The sequence below is a fragment of the Geotrypetes seraphini genome, chromosome 1 (assembly GCF_902459505.1).
Source record: "Geotrypetes seraphini chromosome 1, aGeoSer1.1, whole genome shotgun sequence".
Classification (NCBI taxonomy): Eukaryota; Metazoa; Chordata; class Amphibia; order Gymnophiona; family Dermophiidae; genus Geotrypetes; species Geotrypetes seraphini.
This window is the reverse complement of record NC_047084.1, coordinates 244,485,328-244,503,491: the sequence shown is the minus strand read 5'-3', so window position 1 is coordinate 244,503,491 and position 18,164 is coordinate 244,485,328. Positions and strand designations below refer to the sequence as shown.

Here is an 18,164-nt window from a genome sequence, read left to right as displayed (position 1 = left end):
CTGGCCAGGCTAACGTTGTTCCCCTGGGAGAGCCATTCAAGCTGTCCCCGCCTTCTCCCCATCCCGTTCAAGGAAGGGGCCCTTCACCTGTCAGTTTTCAAAGTCAATGCCACACGGCCTCCCCGCCGTCCAAGCAGGGAGACATGCCTCAGAGTGTTTACATCCTTTGCTTCTGCAGGTCTATACATTGCCACTTCTTTGCTATCACCAAAATATAACGCTGAGTGTTTTCTTGGCCATATGCTGTGCGTATGACCCCACTATGATCTTCCACTTGCATCTATAGCTGCGACAAGTGTCCCTTGGGGTGGGTGGGAGGGAAAACGCTGAGACGCTCTCTTGGTAAGGTCTGAACTGGAGCCTATGCCTCAGTTCTGGTCCTTTGCCCCCCCCCCCTTTCCACGCCCCGGTGCCTATGTCCGTGCCCCTGATTGGCTCCCTGCCTGTTCCCCCTCCCCTCTTCTCCCTTGACCCCTCCCAGCCCTTTCTCCCCGGGCAACTGCCTCGGCCCTTTTGTCACCGTGTCCCCCCCTAGACGGAGAGGCGCTTGTCCTAAAAATTGGCACTCATCAGGCAGGTGCGCTGAATGCGCTGCGCTGCTCCCGACGCTTACAGGAACTCTATGAGTGCCAGGAGTAACGCAGAGCATTCAGCACGCCAGCCGGTACTAAAAACCGCTTTTGTGATTTTGTAAAAGGAAGAGGCGTTTAAAGCACAAACTATTCCCTCATATACATGTGATTCATCACATATTATTGACATCTCAAATGGTATCACAGTGAACTGGAGTTTCTGTGGTATGTTTAAGCTCTATAACAGGGGTAGGCAATTCCGGTCCTCGAGAGCCACAGGCAGGTCAGGTTTTCAGGATATCCACAATGAATATGTATGAAATGGATTTGCATGCACTGTCTCCTTGAGATGCAAATCTACCTCATGCATATTTATGGTGGATATCCTGAAAACATGACCTGCCTGTGGCTCTCGAGGACCGGAATTGCCTACCCCTGCTCTATAAGAACTTAGCTGAGTCCATAGAAGCTGAAAGGAACTGCCAGGCAAAATGTTCTTAAATCATTACATTGCTAAAAACAAAACATTAACTTGAAACATGCTTTGAAACTGACCTGAGAGCTTGGACTAATTTAATATGTGTTTTAGATCTGGATACTTTAGTTTGCAGTCTGCTTTAATTTGGCTTTAGCAGCAGCTGTCATTGGCCTGTTTTATTAAATATTTCACCGATGTTAAAGCCAACCAAAAACAATCAAAGGGAGGAAATGGTTTGTTAAAAAGATTCAATTTACAATGTTATCTCTTTGATTGATAAGTGCTTCTTTCTGAATAAAGCTTGAAGGATATGGTTATTTAGGGAATTAACAAAATACACCAAAAAGACATTTCTTTATATAATGTGATCTGACCAGGTTGCTTATAAAGCAAGGGAACAGGGGAAAGAAAACAGTTCCTTATGGAAATAATTTGACCCCTCATTTGATCTATATTCCTGTAAAAGATCTTTCAAATTTAATTAAATCTAAAAGAAAATATACTATTTTAAGATATATGTTTTTACTCCTTGAAAATTCCAATAATGCCATGTTTTGTGCTGTTCCACAAAAATGTGATGAATCATTTTTGTTTGCATTTTAATTTACTTTAGTTTAGTTAATTTGATCATTCATCTGATATTCACAAGAATTCCACCCCCACCCCCAAATTACAATTCAATTAAAATACATAAAAATACAATACAGACAAAGTAAATGCATTAAAAATCACAAGAAAACACCCCTATAATCTGATTCTAGCCTAAGAGCTACCAGTAGTAGATTCCAAAGGTAAGGGTTCTGCTACATGAAAACAAACCACTTTATAGATTTATACTATTTATCAGATATAAAATGAGAACACAAGGGGAAGGTTAAATGACTTTGCAAATTGCACATCTTTCTCTGTATTTCATAATTATAGTGATTGCAGTGTCATTCTTCTTCATGTTCTTCTTGGGCTGCTTTGGTCTTCAGAGGTCCTGGGTATATCTCCCTTCTGATCTTCTCGGTCTTTATGAACACGGAACCTTCTGTGGCTAGAGAACTCCAGAAAAGAATGACAGTCTATGACAACAAGCATAGCAAAGAACAAACCCAGATGGCTTGCATTTCAGTGATTCTTTCTACGAGCTTTCTTCCTGGATCCTCATGGCTCTTCTCTCATATTTTTTAAGGCCTTGATGGAGCTTTTTTTTTCCCCCCAGTGACTACGAACCTGGACAGATATTTCACAGGTATTAATGGCAAAATAAAGGTCATGTTTGCACAAACTTTTGAACTGAAGTGTGGGATTTTGTCCTTCCAGGAGATGTTAAGAATTCCCTTCAGGCAGTGAATATGGAAACTGTTCAGCTTCTATTGATGTAAATCCTACAGTAAGTGTCTGTCTCACTGATATATAAGAGAAAAGCCAATACATAAACTACACAAATGCTGATTTTTATTATTCTGTACACTTGCTGTTCTTCCAGTCTGTTTTTGTAAGCCTAGATAAAGTGGTGACAGTTTTACCCATGTGTGAATTTATCAGTGACCTGTAGTGTGTAAATTAAACAATTTCTTCATCTTGTATGTAAGTGTATTCATGCAATTGATTTTGCAAAAGTGTGCTATATCAGGAGGGCAGAGAAGTTCTTAAAAATGTAATGGCAAGGAAATATTCCTGTTTGAGCCCACTGCATATATCAAAAGCTTCTTAAGCCTTTCCCATGTTATCATGGAAGGATCTAATCAAGTTGACTGACAGGATCAATAGCTTTTGTGAGATGGGATTAATGTGCAGTCGCTTTACCTGCTCCCTAGATTGCAATTAAAATATTTGGGGTTCTGTTTTCTGAATCGGAAGCCAAGGACGGGCCTCAATGACGAAGGGAAACATACAACATGAGAGTCGTGAGAATGAGATGTCAAGTGATCAGCCAAGGGTGTGTGGTTCAAAAGTCACTTTATTGATAAATATGTCTCTGAGCCCTAGTGACTTTTGAACCATACATCCTTGGCTGATCACTTGACATCTCATCCTCACGACTCTCTTGTTGTGTGGGGCCTGTATACTACCACAAAAAACAGGGAGGAATGGAGGGAAGTATAGTACAAAGATTCAAAATATCACTTCAAAACACAAGCCAAGAAAGCTAGCTTATTACTTAAGCGAAAGAAAAGCCTCAAACAAACGGAGAGGTGTACCCACACTCTTCCACCCAGCATCATAGGCAAAAAACTTTTGCACAAGTTAAAGTTAGCAGGTGGGAGCAAAAAATAGCCGAGAATGATTAATGGTAAAAACCACTGAACACAAACAGGCCAGGCCGACAATCGTTTTGTGGCCGGTAACCACTGCTTCAGGGCCTTAGCGCCAAACCCAGGCAATCAGTATGCTTTCAATCACCTAGTCGCCCCTGCCTATCTGCCTGTTTACTCCCTCAAAGAAGTGCAGCAAGTTTGTCAAACAAGATCTGCCTTTGCTGAAACCGTGCTGGCTGGTCCTCATCAGACTGCGTCCGTCAAGGTGATCAATGATGGTTCCTTTATCAGCGCCTCTACCATCTTTCCCAGTACCGAGGTCAGACTCACCGGTCTGTAGTTTCCTGGATCTCCCCTCGAACCTTTTTTGAAGATTGGCGTAACATTCGCCACCTTCCAGTCTTCCAGAATCTTTCCTGATTTGATCAACAGGTGGGCTATTAGTTGAAGAAGTTCATCTGTAGTCCCTTTCATTTCCTTGATGCCCGTCGGATCGATGCCATCTGGTACTGGAGATTTATCGCTCTTAAGCCTATCGATCTGCCTGCATACCTCTTCTAGACTGTACGTCAACCCTGTCAGTTTCCTGTCTTCGTTTCCAGCATATAGCCTGATGGGTTCCATGGAACCCATGTATATCCTCTTCGGTAAATACAGATGCAAAAAAATGTGTTCAGTTGTCAGCGATTGCTTTGTCCTCCTTTAGCACTCCCTTTATTCCATGGTCATACAATGGTCCCACTGCTTCCTTCGGGGGTCGTTTCCCCTTAATATATCAAAAGAATGGCTTGAAGTTTTTCACCTCCTTGGCTATTTTTTCCTCATAGTCTCTTTTGGCCCCTTTTACCGCCTTATGGCACCTGCATTGATATTGTTTGTGCTTATTCCAGTTTTCATCCGTTCTTAACTTTTTCCATTCCTTAAATGAAGTTTTCTTGTCTCTGATCGCTTCCTTCATCTCTACAGTGAACCACTCTGGTTCCTTGTTCTTTTCCCTCTTGGATCCCTTGTTGATATGTGGTATATATAGATTTTGCGCCTCGGTAACTGTGTCCTTAAAAAGGGACCAAGCTTTTCTAGAATTTTTACAGTGCTTATCCTCTTCTTAATTTTCTTCCCACCATGAGTCTCATCTCTTCGTAATTCCCTTTTCGGAAGTTCAGTGCCATAGCCATCGTTCTGGACCGATGTTTTGCCCCTGCGTCCAGGTCGAAGCAGATCATCTTGTGATTGCTGTTTCCCAGCGTCTCTTCTACTTCTACAACTTGTGCCGGTCCTCGCAGTCCATTTAGAATTAAGTCCAGAATTGCATTTCCTCTTGTATTTTCCTTGACAAGTTGTTCCAGGAAGCAATTGCCTACAGCATCCAGGAACTTGGTCTCCCTAGCGCAGCTGGAGGTGCCTAGGTTCCAGTCTATCCCCGGATAGTTGAAGTCACCCATGATAACTGCATTGCCTCCCTTCCAGTTGCATTAAATCTCATCTGTCATTTCTCCATCAATTTCTTCAGACTGCCCTAGGGGTCAGTAGTAGATGCCGATCTTCATTTCCAGTCCATTTGTTCCCGGAATTTTGACCCATAGAGACCCATAGAGATGGATATCTGTTGTGGCATATTCTCTCTAGTATATTCAATTCCCTCTTTGACGTATATGGCAATGCCCCCCCTTTTTGAGCCACTCTGTCTCTGCGGTATAGTTTGTATCCTGGTAGCACAGTGTCCCAGACGTTTTCCTCAGTCCACCATGTTTCCGTGATGCCGATGATGTCCATGTTATCTTTGTGTGCCATAGCTCCTAATTCACCCATCTTATTCCTTAGGCTCCTTGCATTCGTGTATATACACGTGAGTTTGTGGCCTGTTCCTTTCTTTCATTTCCTTCCCTCTTGTGTCCCTTTCGATTTGCCTTGCCTGTAATCCAGTGAGTCTTTTCCTCTATCTTCCTGCACGGTATCCTCCGGGTACCCCCTTCTTCCTAGTTTAAAAACTTCTCAACTTCTCTCTTGATGTTGCTTGCAAGTAGCCTCGTTCTGTCTCTGCTGAGGTGGCCCTCAGGTATTTTTAAAAACTATTATACATTTTCCATGACATAACATGTATAACTGCTGTTTGAATATTGACCTCTCACATTTTTCCCCTTTACTTTTCTGTGACTTCTGTGGTATAGCCTGGCTATTTTTGTAAATTTATTTTTCAAAACTTACACGAATGCTGGGAATTGGATTTTAGCTGGAACTTTGAATGCCAAGGCACGATGTCTCTTTATCACATGAAATCAACTGCAAAGAAAGGAGAGAAAGCAGAACACTAAACAGTCACTAATATCAGAGCCAACATGACTACGTGAATTCTATGAATAATCTACAAAAGAATTTTAGAACAAAATAACTTAAGGCTAGGAAACTGATTCCAATCACGGTGTTGCTTTTCATGAAAATAACATTTGCTTTGAAGTATTTAAGGTACTTCCTTACCATTTCCACGGGTTTAATTTTATTTTCTTAATTTCATATTCAGTTAACCTTTCATTTGTTAGCCTTTCAGTCTTCATGAGCGTGTGGAAAATGAAGTAACTGTGTAATACATGAGTATTTAGAGGCCCTTTTACCAAACAGTGGTAAAAAGTGGCCTTAGCATGTCCTTACATGGGTCTTTCCTATGTATCAAGGCCATTTTTACCACTAGGATAAAATGGCTGAATTTCCTATTTTTTGTATTAATGGCCACATGCTAATTTCACTATTAGCATGTGGCCATTAAAACAGATTAGCGTGAGGGCCCTTACCATCACACAATATCTATAAATGGTGCCTAACACCTAGGCTATTGTTAATTAACTGCTAGACGCCGTATATAGAATTGCGGTCTTAGGGGCCAGTAAGCATTGAATCCTTAGGCACACTGTCATTTAGGCATAAGAACATAAGCAATGCCTCTGCTGGGTCAGACCTGAGGTCCATCTTGCCCAGCAGTCCGCTCACGTGGCGGCCCAACAGGTCCAGGACCTGAGTAGTAATCCTCTATTTATACCCTTCTATTCCCTTTTCCAGCAGGAAAATGTCCAATCCTCTCTTAAATCCCAGTACTGTATTCTGCCCTATAACGTCCTCCGGAAGCGCATTCCAAGTGTCCACCACACGTTGGGTAAAGAAGAACTTCCTGGCATTCGTATTGAATCTGTCCCCTTTCAACTTTTCCGAATGCCCTCTTGTTCTTTTATTTTTTGAAAGTTTGAAGAATCTGTCCCTCTCTACTCTCTCTATGCCCCTCATGATCTTATAAGTCTCTATCATATCCCCTCTAAGTCTCCTCTTCTCCAGGGAAAAGAGACCCAGTTTCTCCAATCTCTCAGCGTATGAAAGGTTTTCCATCCCTTTTATCAGACGTGTCGCTCTTCTCTGAACTCTCTCGAGTAACGCCATATCCTTCTTAAGGTATGGCGACCAAAACTGGACACAGTATTCCAGGTGTGGGCGCACCATCGCCTGATACAGCGGCAGGATAACTTCTTTTGTCCTGGTTGTAATACCCTTCTTGATTATACCTAGCATTCTATTCACTCTCTTAGCAGCCGCTGCACACTGTGCCGTCGGCTTCATTGACCTGTCCACCATTATCCCCAAATCCCTCTCTTGGGTACTCTCATTCAATAACATCCCTCCCATCGTATAGTTGTACCTCGGGTTTCTGCTTCCCACATGCAATACTTTACATTTCTCAACGTTGAACTTCATTTGCCATTTTGTCGCCCATTCCCCTAGTTTGTTCAAGTCTCTTTGCAATTCCTCACAGTCCTCTTTAGTCCGAGCTCCCCTAAATAGTTTGGTGTCATCTGCAAATTTTATTATCTCACACTTCGTCCCTGTTTCTAGATCATTTATGAATATATTAAATAACAGCGGCCCGAGCACCGAGCCCTGCGGAACACCACTCGTGACCCTCCTCCAGTCAGAGTAGTGGCCCTTCAACCCTACCCTTTGTTTCCTACCTGCCAACCAGTTTCTGATCCATCTATGTACGTCTCCGTCCACTCCATGGTTCTTCAGTTTCTGGAGTAATCGTTCATGAGGCACCTTGTCAAAGGCTTTTTGGAAATCAAGGTATATGATGTCTATGGGGTCACCTCTGTCCATCTGTGTAGTAAGTTGGTTAGGCACGATCTCCCCCTGCAGAAACCATGTTGGCTGGTTATCAAAAGTTTGTTTCTTTCCAAGTGATCATCGATGTTTTCTTTTATCAGTGCTTCCGCCATTTTTCCCGGAACCGAGGTCAGACTCACTGGTCTGTAGTTTCCCGGGTCACCTCTTGATCCCTTTTTAAAGATGGGCATGATGTTGGCCGTCTTCCAATCCTCCGGGATCACGCCTGTTTCCAGGGATAGGTTGCATATTTGCTGCAGTAGTTCTGCTATCTCCTCCTTTAGTTCCTTCAGAACCCTTGGATGGATTCCGTCCGGACCTGGAGATTTGTCAATTTTTAGTTTATCTATCTGCCTGTGCACATCTTCAAGGCTCACTTCCATGAATGTTAATTTTTCTGCTTGATTTCCAATGAAGAATTGCTCAGGTTCCGGTATGTTGGTTGTGTCTTCGTTCGTAAATACAGACGAAAAGAACATGTTCAGTCTTTCCGGGACTTCTTTCTCCTCCTTCACTACTCCCTTCCTGACTCCATCATTCAGCGGTCCCACCTCCTCCCTAGCTGGCTGTTTCCCTTTAACATATCTGAAGAACGGTTTGAAATTTCGAGCCTCCCTGGCTAACCTCTCTTCATACTCTCTTTTGGCTTTTCGAACCACACGGTGACATTGTTTTTGATACTTCCTGTGCTCTATCCAGTTCCCTTCAGTTTTGTCCTTTTTCCATCTCCTGAATGAATTTTTCTTATTACTTATAGCTTCCTTCACTATTTTAGTCATCCATATCGGGTCCTTTATTCGACTCTTTTTGCTCCCCTTTCTGAATCTGGGGATGTACAGATTTTGCGCCTCGCTCACCGTGTCCTTGAAAAAAGACCAGGCATGTTCTACCATCCTCCATTTCTTGGTAGTGTTCCTAAGTTTCTTCCTTACCATTTTCCTCATTGCTTCATAGTTTCCTTTTCTGAAGTTGAAAGTTGTTGCCATGGTTCTCTTTCCTTTTGGTATTCCTGCTTCAACCTTGAACTTGATCATGTTATGGTCACTGTTTCCCAACGGTCCCACTACTTCCACTTCCTTTGCAGGTCCCATTAACCCATTTAGGATTAGATCAAAGTGGCATTTCCTCTCGTCGGTTCTCTAACAAGCTGCTCCATGAAGCAATCTTGTGTAGCCTCCAGGAATTCTGTTTCCCTAGCGCATTTTGAGTTTCCAAGACTCCAGTCTATCCTGGGGTAGTTGAAGTCTCCCATAATAACTGTGCAATCGTTTTTGCATTCTTGTTTCATCTCGGCTTCCATTTCTTTATCGATATCTCCGGTTTGCCCGGGTGGACGATAGTATAGGCCCATTTTTATTTCATGTCCCTTTCTACCTGGTATTTTAACCCATAGCGATTCCAGCTTGTTGGTCGTCTCCACTGTGTCTATTATTGTCGATTGTATGGTTTCTTTTATGTATAGGGCTATTCCACCTCCTTTCTGTCCTGACCTGTCCTGGCGATAGAGCTTAAATCCCGGCAGTGTTGTATCCCATTTGCTTTCCTCATTCCACCATGTTTCAGAGATTCCAATGATGTCTAAGTCTTCTGCATTGGCCACGGCTTCCAATTCCCCCATTTTGTTTTCAAGGCTCCTTGCATTAGTATATATGCAGTTTAGATCCTGGCATTTAAGTGTCTTCATTTCCTTTCCCTGTGTTTTGGTCTTTAATGTCTTCTCTTTTGGTACACTCCTTCTAACCTCTTCTGGGTTAGTCGACTCCTGTAATTTGTCCGTTGTTTCTTCCGAGCCTTGCATTCCCTTAGTATCATCACGTGATACCTTCTTCCGAATCATCGACGCTAGGTCGACTGTCGGCTTTCCCCTTCCTCTTAGTTTAAAGCCTGTTCTATTCCTCTCTTGACATTGTTTGATAGAAGTCTTGTTCCCTCCGTGCTCAGGTGCAGTCCATCTCTCCTGTAGAGCTTGCTCTTGCCCCAGAACGTTGTCCAGTTCCTCACGAAGTGGAATCCTTCTTCCTCACACCATTTCCTCATCCATGCATTTATTGATTGTAGTTCCTCCTGCCTTTTCACATCTGCCCTCGGTACCGGTAGGATCTCTGAGAACGCTATCTTCTGGGTCCTCATCTTCAGCTTCATTCCCAGGATCTTGAACTGTTCTATCAGCGTGCTCCTTCTGTAGTCTCTCCTGCTGACATCATTAGTCCCGATGTGGATCATCACTGCGGTCTCTTCCGTCTCCGCTCCTTCCAGGATCTTCCCAATTTTGTCCACGATGTCCTTGGTTCTTGCTCCTGGGAGGCAGGTCACCAGTCGATCCTCTCTCCCTCCTGCTATATGGCTGTCCACATGCCTTAGGACTGAGTCTCCCACTAGGATTGCTGACTTTCCCTTCTTCAATTTTCGCTTCGGTCTCAGGTCAATGTCCCCGGTGTGCTTTGTTCTTTCCTCTTCTGGGCATCAATTAGCCAATTTCTCCCCCTCTTGTGGTGTTCCTCTGTGGGTGTCTTCTTTGGGGTCATCTGCTTCTTGTTCTCCCTTCCGTGTTGGTGTTGGTATATCTTCATCTTTCATCTGAAGTTTATCCTCTTCCACCCTCCTCCTGTATGCCTCCTCAATGAAATTTTCGAGTTCTCTAACTTCCTCTTCGATGTGTCTCTCACTCATGAAGTCTTCAGCTGTCTTGACTGGGTCCTCCATGGTGTAGAGTTCTTCTAGCTCCTGTATCTTGTCCTCTAGTCGTTTGACTTCCTGGGTTTTCCTGGCCTAAATGAGTGCACCTAGGCAAACTATGCCCAAAATCAACCCCTAATTGACCCTAACCACACCTATGTGCTGGTAGGTGTCTTGTTGTAGACGTCTACTTTAAAGTGATAGGTGTCTACCAAGTTAGGCGCCTACCACATAATTAATTTTTTAATGGCTTTTAATTTTATTTTCATGGCACCTTCCATTATTATTAACACTGAATAAGCCAATTAAGAAAATTAAGTGCCTAAATCGGCCAGGCACACCTAACATTAGGCATCATTTATAGAATCTGGGCCTAAGGGCTCACATGTTAAGCATGCACTAATCAGTGCATGGCAATGTAGCTGTGCTAACTGCTTAGCGCAGAGCATGCCTACTCTCCGCTACCAGATATGACCCCTGTGACAAAAAAAATAAAGGTTATTTTTTAGTTTATGGGTCGTGCATAAACATCCAGAAATTACCATGGGTTGCCTCAGCATGTCCTGTGGTACACCATTTTTTTGCTGTAGCAAGCATGCATTAGTGTGCAAACTAATGGAAACTCTAATCAAACGCCAATTGGATATGATCCTGAACGAGGAGAATCTACGGGATCTCCGTCAACATGGATTTACTAAGGGGAGATCCTGCCAATCCAACCTGATCAGCTTCTTTGACTGGGTGACGAGGAAGCTGGATGTTGGGGAGTCCCTGGACATCGTATACCTGGACTTCAGTAAAGCATTCGATAGCGTACCACAGCGCAGGTTGCTGAGCAAGATGAGTTCTATAGGATTGGGCAACACATTGACGAAATGGGTTGGGAACTGGCTTGGAGGTAGGCTTCAGAGGGTAGTGATGAACGGCACCCCCTCCGAAATGACGGAGGTAATCAGTGGAGTGCCGCAGGGCTTGGTCCTGGGCCCAATCCTATTCAACATCTTTATAAGAGACTTGGCAGAAGGGCTGCGAGGTAAAATAACATTATTCGCCGATGATGCCAAACTAAGCAATGTAGTGGGCAAAAGCACAACAGACATAAATTCAATGTCCGACAACATGATGCACGACCTACTCCTACTGGAGCGCTAGTCTAGGTCCTGGCAACTCAGCTTCAATGCCAAAAAATGCAAAGTCATGCACCTGGTCAGCCAAAATCCATGCAAGACTTACACCCTTAATGGCGAGATCCTAACAAGAACTGAAGCAGAACGAGACTTAGGGGTGATCGTCAGTGAGAACATGAAGACTGCCAATCAAGTGGAGCAAGCTTCATCCAAGGCAAGGCAAATCATAGGTTGCATACGCAGGAGTTTCGTCAGCCATAAGCCTGAAGTCATTATGCCATTGTATAGATCCATGGTGAGGCCCCACCTGGAATACTGTGTGCAATTCTGGAGGCCGCATTACCGTAAGGATGTGCTGAGACTGGAGTCGGTCCAGAGAATGGCCACCCGGATGGTCTAGGGACTCAAGGATCTCCTGTACGAGGAACGGCTGGATAAGTTGCAGCTGTACTCACTCGAGGAACGCAGAGAGAGGGGTGACATGATCGAGACATTCAAGTATCTCACAGGCTGCATCGAGGAGAAGAAGATATCTTCTTTTTCAAGGGTCTCGCGGCAACAAGGGGGCATCCGTGGAAAATCAGGGGCGGGAAACTGCACGGGGACACCAGGAAATTATTTTTCACTGAAAGGGTGGTTGATCGCTGGAATAGTCTTCCACTTCAGGTTATTGAGGCCAGCAGCGTGCCTGATTTTAAGGCCAAATGGGATAGACACGTGGGATCTATTCACAGAGAAAGGTAGGGGAGGGTCATTGGGGTGGGCAGACTAGATGGGCCGTGGTCCTTATCTGCCATCTATTTCTATGTTTCTATGTTTAGTGTTTACAGCAGCTTTGTAAAAGGGATCCTTAATGTTCCATCTTTTGCTAAAAAAATATTCTTTTTCAGGAAAAGTATTCCTTTTCTTCCTTTCCAGATTATTTATGCTAACCCATTGTTTTGCAATGCTCTATTACAGAAATGCAATGCTAAAATACTGCAGATATATTTTCTTACCATACCAATGCATATTTCCTCCATTGTAATAAAGGATCACATAATATTCACACAGAATTTATAGTTTGTTTACTTGCAAAAGGTGAACAGGTTTATTTTGATGATCTGTAATTTTAAAGATTTGTACCTACTTGTGAGAAAACTACGCATTAAAGGCCTGATTCTATATGTAGTACCCCCAAAATTGGTGCAACTAGAACAGCGCTTAGCGTGATTCTACATACCTTCTATAGAAACATGATGGCAGATAAAGGCTAAATGGCCCATCTAGCTAAGCTCCTGTGTATCACATAACTTTTAAGCACAGCCATTTAGGCCAGCTAAAAACATGCCTACGGGTAAATGCCTGCACCTAAGTTGTGTGTGGTTCAAACATATTCTACAATACCGTATTATATACTGCCTACAATTTACCCCTTGCCATGCCCCCTTTTCAAATTCATGCACTGCAACTGCCACATACTTTTTATAGAATCACACTTTCCAAGTTGTGTATATAACTTTTAATTAGTGCCATATTAGTGTCAATTACAAGGTGTTAATTGCTAATTATCAGTGCTGATTTGGTCAATTAATTAATTAAATTATGTAAGCAAATTGACTGTATGTGGCACAACCTAAATGCCATATACAGAATTTTGGGGTAAATACATTCTGTGAATTAAGAACAAAATAATCATAATGCTGATACTTTATGATAGCTAAGTGCAAATACTACTTTTTGTGGTTCAACAGAAAACATTTAAGTACACAGTATATTTGCTATGAGTGATTTTATTTTGGATTTCCAGTTTTGCAATCTGAGTCGCTCTCACTTTGTTTAAGACCTATCTAGTACTCTAGGGATATGTATTGGTTTGGGCACATTTGATTCATTAGCATCCATTAAAATATTAGTGCAGAAGAAATCAATTTAACATGCATTAGACTATGAAATAATGTACATACAATCAATCTGCACACATTAGAAAGCTGTAATGCGTGTTAAACATTTTTATTAAACTGAATGCATGAAGTGAACCAAAAACATTCATAAATGCATCATTTTGCTTATTGTTAAGGGTTAAGTACATAGTAATGAGATGCACCATATTCCCCCTGGGTAAGTCCCATCCCGGAAGCATGGCCCCTAGCGGTAGACTACCACTAGGGGAACCATTTCCCTGTAGGTACTGACTGAGAGAAGAGACCGGGCCTTGCTCCTGCCCGAAGAACATCCCTGGACCACCAGTGCATTCAAAGGTAGCCCTTGTGGGCCTAAGCCCATGTCAGGGCTGGAGTGAAGTGTCTTTAGCTAGGAGGGCCTCTGTTGGGAGGCTGTCTTGTGCCAGAAGAGGCTTCTATGGGGGGGGGAGTCTCTGTTGGGGTGAGGTCATGATGTGGGGGGCCTCTGGGGGTGCTCTGTCAGGGATGAGGATGTGTTTTTCTTTATACTGTATTCTTTTTTCTTAATGATGATGATATGATGTTTAGAAGCAAATCACCACAATTGGAAAAGAACACATTGGAAAAGATAATGTAAAATCTGAGGGTACTGAAAGAACTTAGGGAAGTTCTGGCAACTTCGCTGACTAACCTTTTGAATTCTTCTCTAGAATTGGGAATGGTACCGGAAGACTAGAGAAGGGCAGATGTGGTTCCTCTCAACAAAAGTGGACGCAAAAGAGAAGTAGGAAACTACAGGCCAGTAAGTCTGACTTCTGTGATAAGTAAATTAATGGAAACACTTTTAAATATTGATGTTTCTGGATTCCTATGGATTACAGTACTTGAAGCAAAATGGATTCGCTAGAGGCAGGTCTTATCAGCCAAATCTGATTAATTTCTTTGACTAGATGACCTGTTCAATATATACCTCAGTGCCCTAGGAAGGAAATTCTCAACACCTCAAACTCACTTATTCTCCTTTGCAGACGACATCTTCCTACTTTGCCCGAGGAGTTGGAAACCGAAGCTAAATTAAAAAAAAATCTATTAATTGATATAGCAAGAGCACATTTCTAAATCCTCAGTAAGGTTACTCATGTATTGACTGTTGAAAAAGTAATGTTTTTAAAGACTTTCTAAAAGTGTAAAGAGAGAAAGTAGTTCTAATCTCAACAGGAAGTTCATTCCAAATTGAAGTAAAGATTTAAACTAGAAAGAACATCTAAGACCCTGGGTGTAATCCTTAACTCTGATCTTACATTCAATGACCACATTAACATACTGGTCATAAAATTCTTTTTCAGAATCAGGCAACTAAGAGCAATCAGATCCGTTCTAAGCCAAATGAACTTCAGAACAATCATAAAAGTGGTTCTTCTCCCCTACCTAGATTACTGCAACTCCTTATACTGTGGTATTCCAGATAAGGATTGCAAAACTTTCCTCATCTTTCACATATATTTTGGAAAAAACTGCATGAATCCACCTTCACATTCCAGGGACCCAGAATATGGAACAATTTCCCATTTCACCTTCGACAAATACGCACATACTATATCTTCAGGAAGAGTTTTAAAACCCACCTTTTCTCCTCGAACTAGTAACATGAACCCTTCTATTCTGTCTCATGAAGCTTTAATCATTGTACATGATCTCTAAAATCTTATTGTAAACCGCATTGAATCCTAGTCAAAAATTGTGGTATAGAAGAAAAATGTATGATATGCTATGATATAGAGGGTGTGTGCTATATGTGTTGCATTTAGATTTTAGCAAAGCCTTTGACAGCTATCTAATAAATAAACTAAGTGCTCTCAATATGGGCCCCAAAGTGACAAACTGGGGCACAAATACGTTGAGTGGAAGGTGATTGAGGACAGTAGTCAATGGCGATCTCTCTGATGTTACCAGAGGTGTGCCTCAATGTTCGGTTCTTAGGCCTGTTCTTTTTAACATTTTTGTAAGTGATATTGCTGAAGGGCTGTCAGTTAAGATTTGTCACTTTGTAGATGATACCAAAATCTTCAATAGAGTAGACACCTCTGATGGTGTGAATAACATGAGGAAGGACCTAGCAAAGCTTGAAGAAATGTATGACCTTGCATTTCTTGCATTTACTGCTAAGAAATGCATTTAGGCTACAAAAAAATGAGGGAACGGTACAGTTTAGGGGGGTGAAGAATTTTTGTGCACAAAGAGGAGCGGGACTTAGTTGTGATGGTAAAAGCTAGAAGGATGCTAGGGTGCAAAGGGAGAGGTATGGCCAGTAGGAAAAAGGAGGTATTGATTTCCCTGTATAAGACTCTGGTGAGACCTCATCCTATATAATAAAAGGCTAACTCGCGCATGCGCAGTCCTATTTTCGTGTTCCGTGCGCTGTAGGTCTGTGGCCGAAGGAGTGCGCATGCGCGCGAATACGTCACAACCAGATCGCCTCCACAAGCCGGACCGCAGCCAGACGACGTTCTCCGTTTCTCCTGTCGCCGCCGCCGATCTCCGTTTCTCCTTTGCCGCCCACCCCCTTCTCTTCCCTCGGGTCCGAATGGCGATTCAAGCAGCGCTTTTATCAGTCTCCACACGCTGCTTCGGGCCCTTCTACTGCCCTGATTTGCTCTGCCGCGTCTCTGATGATGTCATCAGGGACGTGCCAGAGTAAATCAGGGCAGAAGGGCCCGAAGCAGCGTGTGGAGACTGATAAAAGCGCTGCTGGAATCACCACCTTTGTAGTCCGGCCCGCGGGAAGGGGAAGGGGAAGGGACAGGGGCGGGTAGAGGAAACGCTAATGCTGCTGCACAGGGAACTGGTGGGGGGGGGGGAGGGAAATGGAGGGGAAGGGAATGCTGCTTTGGACGAACAGACAGACAGAGAGAGGAAGGGAAACACAAAGAAAATAAGAAATACACAGGGGCAGGTGCTCAGGGAACTGGTGTGAGGGGAGGGAAATGGAGGGGGATGGAATGCTGCTTTGGACAGACAGAGAGAGGAAGGGAAACACAAAGAAAATAAGAAAGACACAGGGGCAGGTGCACAGGGAACTGGTGTGGGGGGAGGGGGATGGAATGCTGCTTTGGACAGACAGACAGAGGGAGGAAGGGAGACAGAAAGGAAAGAAGAAAGACACGGTCAGGGAGATACACAGAAAGACAGACAGGCAAAGGGGGCCAGGGACAGAGACAGACAGAAAGGACAGTGGGAGCCGCGTCAGGAGGGGTGCGGGATGCGGCAGTGGGAACTTTTCCAATGGGTGCAACTGGGCAGCTGTCGGGAACCTCTGATCAGGGGCAGAGCAAGGTAAGAGTATCATAGGGATAAGAAGGAGGAGGGAGGATAAAAAAGGAAGGGATGCCTACTGCTGGACAGGGGGAGAAGGAAAGAGATGCTGATGGACAGGGGAGGTGAAGAAAAAAGAACGGAGGACTAATGTTGGACAGGGGGAGAAGGAAAGAGGTGCTGCTGGACAGGGGGGAGGTAAAACAAAGGGAGAAGGGCTGCTGCTGCATAAGGAGAGCAGTGAAGGGGTGGTGGTGGACACAGTGGAGGTAAAAGGAAGGGAAAATGGACAGGGGGAGCAGGCAAGGGGTGGTGATGGACAGCCAAGGAAAAAGAAAGGCAGAAAGAAAGAAAGCGGCTAAGGAGAGAGAGAGAAAAAAAGACAGACACACACACATATGTTCTAGCACCCGTTAATCTAACGGGCTTAAAGACTAGTTTAGAATATTGTGTGCAATTCTGGAGACAACACCTTCAAGAAATATAAACAGGATAGAGTCGGTTCAGAGGAAGGCTACTAAAATAGTTGTTTGTCTTCATCATAAGGCATATGATGTACACTTTGGAGGAGAGGCAGGAGAGGGGAGATATGATAGAAATGTTTAAAATTTCAAAAATTCAAAAAAAATGTTACTCAGCAGAGATGGGAGAAGTTCCCAAAATCTATATTTAATTATTAACAAAGGGGGGAAGGGGCGGGGAGGAAAAGCCTCAAAACCAATTTTCATGTAGCAATCGGCAGGTGATTTCAAGTTGCTGTTCCTTCTGTCATCGCATAAAATACTCCAACTCCCACAAAATGTAAAGATCAACAAAAGGCTCTACCCACCACTGTGCACTCATTTATAAAGCACAAAAGGAGAAAACACTTTGCTTAATTCTCTTTGGCTTCCGATGCTCCTGCTGCTGTGCTTGTATCCTCCATATTTAATCTGTATAGGAATCTTTCAGCAAGCAGTTAAAAAAACTTCGAAAACACCATTAAACTATTCCAATGCCTTGTTTCACCATGCTTGGCTGTTTCAGGGCTTTACACAAGCTAAATCTTCCCACTTCTCACTACACTAAAGCTACAAAACAACCAGCCAACTTAAGAACTCAGGCTATGATCCATTTCCAGTTCACCACTTCCTGGACTGACGTCAGCCTTAGAGAACACTGATGTTCAAAGAAGCAGTATCATTCAAAACATGTCATTCAAAAATGTTATCATTAAAAAAAGTCAGTCAGAAAAATGTTATTCAAGGAAATGCAGTCATTCAAAAAAATGCACACCATTCAATACGCAAATTCAAGCCATTAGGCCACATTGTATCTTGAAAGAAAATCCATCACTGCTCATGTTGGTAAAGTTTTCGTTTAATGTCACCTCTTCTCTGAGACAGGGTTATATGTTCCAATACTGTGCATTCAAAGTTAGAGAACACATGATTTTCTTTCACACAATGACGTGTCATAACATCGATCTCCTTTTTGTCCTATGTTCAATAAGTCTTGTTTTCAATCAGCGTGAGGTGTGTCCTATGTAAGTCAATCCACAAGGGCACACTAGTCCATACACTACTCTCTTAGTTTCACATGTAGTCATACATCTAAGAGGAATAGGCGGACGTCCTGGAAGATGAGCTGAACTTCCCTCCTGCATGTTCTCACAAACCGCACATCTCCTACAGGGGTAATGTCCCACCTGACACTCCCTTGTAACTATCCATATATCTGATTTGCACAAG

General features: G+C 43.2%; 1 long non-coding RNA gene across 2 annotated transcripts in view; it reads left to right on the top strand.

The window, feature by feature from the left end:
* The window catches only part of LOC117358271, a 58,943-nt gene that overhangs the window by 17,348 nt on the left and 23,431 nt on the right, over positions 1 to 18,164 (top strand). For both annotated transcript variants that reach the window (XR_004538985.1, XR_004538986.1), the window contains exon 2: positions 13,833 to 13,924. This is a non-coding gene — a long non-coding RNA (uncharacterized LOC117358271). The remainder of the gene's footprint in view (positions 1 to 13,832; positions 13,925 to 18,164) is intronic.